Raw genomic sequence first — 4633 nt, 5'->3', positions numbered from 1 at the left:
ACAAATACTAACATGCATCTGCTTTTTGCAGTCTGACCTTACATTTACACTGACGTATAAATGGAGTTTTCTTAAAAATGCCTATCTGAGGGGATGCAATGTAGAGCTCTTTCCACACTAGGAAACATAAACAATGTGTTACCAGTTTATCCAGGTCTGTGTGGACAGGGTCTGAGAATGTAGTAACTTAATATAATGCCCCTATGTGGTAACACTTCGATAAGTGCAGTATTTTGCTGTCTCAGGGAGATCTAATCATATGCCAGGTCCATTATATCCCTGACCAGGTCAAGGGCTTGAATGTAAATATCAATACCCAGTTGTGTGGCCTGCATTTGAGGGTCAACGACATCGATCACATAGGACTCTATTGGCTGCCTATTATCCAAAGTGATTGGTTCAACAACAATGTTGTTATCGTCTTCCGAAGGAGAGGGGCCCTCTAGATCACATCCATATAGTTATGAATATAGTTATAGTTATCATCTGGCTCTCCATCGACATCCCCATAAGCAAGGGGATTATTAGCATGCATCATGCCATTCATCCACATTTGATATGGGGTCCAGTTACCCTCAGTACTAACTGCATGATTGTTGAAAGCTTCAGAAAATTCATTCAGGGAATTGTTGATTCTGGGGATAGAAATAGTATGCAAAGTGAAAAGCTGTGTGGGATCCTACACATTAAGAAGCCCTGATGATTCCATTGCAGAAAAAGTACAGTTATACAGGTGACAAACACATCGGTAGACCTCTCTCCAGAGACGCTCGATCCTCTGATTGTGAGTCGAGGGACCAGCAATGAAACTTGCTCTTCCTTCTCCTCGAAATTGTACCATTGCATTACAAACAAGGACGTTTTCAACTCCCCTATCAATTCTGATCCTCGATGGCCAACGCTCACCATCTTTGTTGACTGCATCTAAAAACAGGTCAAGCACTGTCTCTGCCAGGTTATTTGAATTACACTGTAAATATATTATACGCCTCGAAAACCCATCTATACAACCGTGAATGACGAGCTTCCAGCGTATTAACGATTGGTGCCCATCTAGGTGCCACAATGAATTGGGCCATGGTACCTGGTATACCCTTCGTGAAACAAGAATTCCCCATCTCAAGGCCCTGTTTTGTGGGTCCAATTGAGGTAGACATTCCCTTACTCTTCTTCTTTGCACTCTCAAACCCAGGGATCTCAAATAACCCGTCATATACACTTGTCCACTTGTTGTTCCATGTTCACGTATATAATCTCGTACTAATTCGTCTAACTCCTCATCAGCCAGTTTACTAAACGACCTGAAATCTTCTAAACCATAATCTTTGATCCTCCTTGATATAGTCCAACGAGATACTCCCAACATCTCCGCAATTCTAGTGTAAGTAAAGCCCAAACCCAAGAGGTCTTCAAGGAGCTCTTCAGGGATGTCGAAAACTGGTTTACTGGGCTCATCACTTTTTAGCCTGGCACAAACATTCTTTGCCACTGAGGTTGGAGACAGATGCTGTGGCTAAACATTGCTGCAGGGCGGATAAAACATCACTGAAAACAGATGAGAGATTGTCTAAGGTTTCTTTGTCATAAGCGTTAATATTCGAACTGCTGTCTCGGAGAGTACAGAGCAAACTCACCGTTTGATCAACAACAACAATATGCTGCTCCACAATTTCGTGATCTACGTTTGACTGGGAAATCTGGTCAGTTCTCTGAAGGATCGAGGAAAGAAACCTTTCCAAGTCAGACTCCACATCGAATTCGAGCCTTGTGTCATCATTTTCATAGGCTGCCATTTCCGTAATCGGCATTGCCGCCATGTTTGTAACAAGCAATGCTACGCGTGGAATGGATGCACAGGTAAGGGACTATATACAGTCCTGCGAGACATGTCTTTCCACCGGTTCCAAGCAGCAAAAGAAAACGATGATACCTCATGAAGTAAAAAACCACCCCTGGTCCAAGGTTGGCCTTAATTGATCTCTTTGACTTCAATCAGCGAACATATTTAGTAACTGTAGACTATTACTCAAATTTCTTTAAGGTAGACTACCTCCAATGCACAACCTCAAAGGATGTCATCCATAAAGTGAAGGCACACTTTGCACGCTACGGCATCCCGGACACGGTCATGTCGGGTAATTGCCCACAGTTTTCATTGGAGGAGTTCGGACACTTCAGTAAGCGATGGGACTTCGAACACATCTCATCCTCCCCGAGGCATTCAAAGTAATGGAATGTCAGAAAGTGTTGTGAAGACAGCTAAACGACTAGTGACACGTGCACTGTTTGCACGTGAAGATGCTTATCTCTCCCTGCTCGACTTAAGGAATACCCCTACCCAAGGGATGACAACAAGCCCAGCTGAGAAAATGCTGAACCGTCGGACGAAGACACTCTTGCCAACGTCTCAGAAGCTCCTGGAGCCGGAAATGAACCATACTGTAACCCAAGAAAAGGGTGTGATGAAAGACAGGCAGATCAAGTATTATAATGCTACAACCAAAGATCTTCCACCACTCTCCACCGGACAAGCAGTGATTATAGAGCCAGACCGCAAAGGGCAGCTGTGGCGCAAAGCAACTGTGGTCGGCCAGAGCAACCACAGACCAAGGTCCCATGAAGTAGAAACCGACACCGGGCGAGTACTGAGCAGAAATCGGAGACACCTTAGACTGACCCCTTTCAGCACACCTGGAGATGACGAGTATGAACAAAGTCCACCAGCTGCAGAAGGCGAAAAGGAACCAACAGAGTCCACTAAAGAACTTGTCTCTCCAGAAGGCCAGGGCGGCCCATACCAAACACGGTCAGGAAGGGCTAGCAAGAGGCCCTCATACCTTAAGGACCTTAAGGACCTTAAGGAACATTTATCGACATTTGTTATGGAAACTTTGTTATGGGAACTTTGTGGAAACTTTGTGGAAACTTTGTTATCGTTTACATTGCCACATTTCTGGTTAGGGTTATTGCTTAAATTGTCCAGTTAAGTGCGAGGATTACTTCTATCTTCTGTCTGTCTATAACCCGCACTTCAAAAAACAAACATTTGTTTCAGTCTCTCCTTTGCTTTCAAAAGAGTAGCATAAAACGTTCTCTGCATGAATCGCACGAAAAAGACAATGTATATGAGAAATAAAACAATGTATAGCAGACAGTGCTTGCAAACAAAAATGGATCCATCTAGATACAGTGATATAAGAAAAATTCAAGCTAAAGTAAAGACTGCTTTCCCTCTCCTTGTTTAAGTGAAAAGGAAACTACATTGCACTGTCAGGGATTCCCAACAATGAAAAAGGGTGGATGATCCTATCGCCCTGATATGGTGTTGGCTGAGTTCAACCTCCCTACTGATTTAAGCCTGCATGTACTGTAGTACTGTAATACTCTTTGAGTTATACCTGGTATTGTTATTTTTTCGCGGAACAACTTTTTTTTTTTTAATTGAAACATATTAACCATTATTTGCCCCAAAATCACCTTGGCTTACCAAGGGGGCTCACAATAATACAGTAATCAGGCTTACACTCAATGAAATTTGCATTTTACCCACACCATTAATTAAAAAAAGGAACTGTTTACATAGACACCAGAGCTATGAGGAGCCCGAGGGAATGGTCATACGAGCAACACATGTGTAAGACACGAGGTTTGCAAATTGTAAAAAGTTCTACATGACTCCAGTTTTGGGATCTGTCAAGTTACAAGTCAGATAAGAACTTCCTGACTAAGAAATAGAAAGAAGTTCTGAAGAATAAGAAGACTCCTTGGTAATGGTGGCAGGCACGCCTCCAACTACTTGTCAAATGAACCTAAACAAAAATTTCTGCGTGTAAACCAAAGAAAAAACAAAACGGTTTTCAAAAAGGAAAGTGAGTTTCATCTCGTTACTCCTATGTCTCAAAAACCTGCATATTGTCTTCGCCCCCATCACTCACTCTCTCCCCATCTGACTCTTCTTCCATAAAGTAAGTGTCAATTAACTCATTTGCATACTGAGACACTGTTCCATTACAACTGTACTCTAATGCCGCCAGACAGGCCACTCCCTTGGCAATCTCAAACATTTCTTTGGAAGCTGGAACATTTCTTAGAGCCATCTCAACAAACTGAAGACCAGTGACAATTGTGTCTTGGTCAGGTGACTTGAGAATGTTGACAAATGCACTCATGACACCTAACTCTAAAACAGTACTTAGATAACTTGGTCAGAGATTACGGTTAGAGTTAGGGTTTAGGGTTACGGTTAGGGTTAGGGTTAGTGATATTTAAGTGATATTTAAGTCACTGGTCAATAATTTGTCCAACTTTCAATACAATACAATACTAACTTTATTGACACTCCCCCTTCAGGGCTTCCAGTCACAATATACTAATTGTCATAATCTCGTTATTTTAAGTTGATGCAAACGGATAAAACAGAGATACGAAGTGAACACTAACAGTTTTAATCCATCATGGCTTCCAGACCCCGCGCAGTGCACATGTCCTTACAAGTACTACCGGTGATCGTTACAACCTTCCCCTTAAAAGAAAACCGAAACAGCCATGCAGAAAAACAAAAGAACATAAAAAACAGTATAAACTCAGTATAAACTAACCCTAACCCTAACACAGCAACAACAACCAACAAATT

The 4633-nt window shown here is 42.2% G+C and overlaps 1 pseudogene; it reads right to left on the bottom strand.

Moving 5' to 3' along the window:
* Nucleotides 1–251: 251 nt before the first annotated feature.
* Nucleotides 252–1817, bottom strand: LOC138048465 (uncharacterized; annotated as a pseudogene).
* Nucleotides 1818–4633: the final 2816 nt, after the last annotated feature.

This window comes from Montipora capricornis, chromosome 5 (genome assembly GCF_036669925.1).
Source record: "Montipora capricornis isolate CH-2021 chromosome 5, ASM3666992v2, whole genome shotgun sequence".
NCBI lineage: Eukaryota > Metazoa > Cnidaria > Anthozoa > Scleractinia > Acroporidae > Montipora > Montipora capricornis.
Note: the sequence above shows the minus strand (reverse complement) of the source record. Positions and strands in the feature narration are given on the sequence as shown.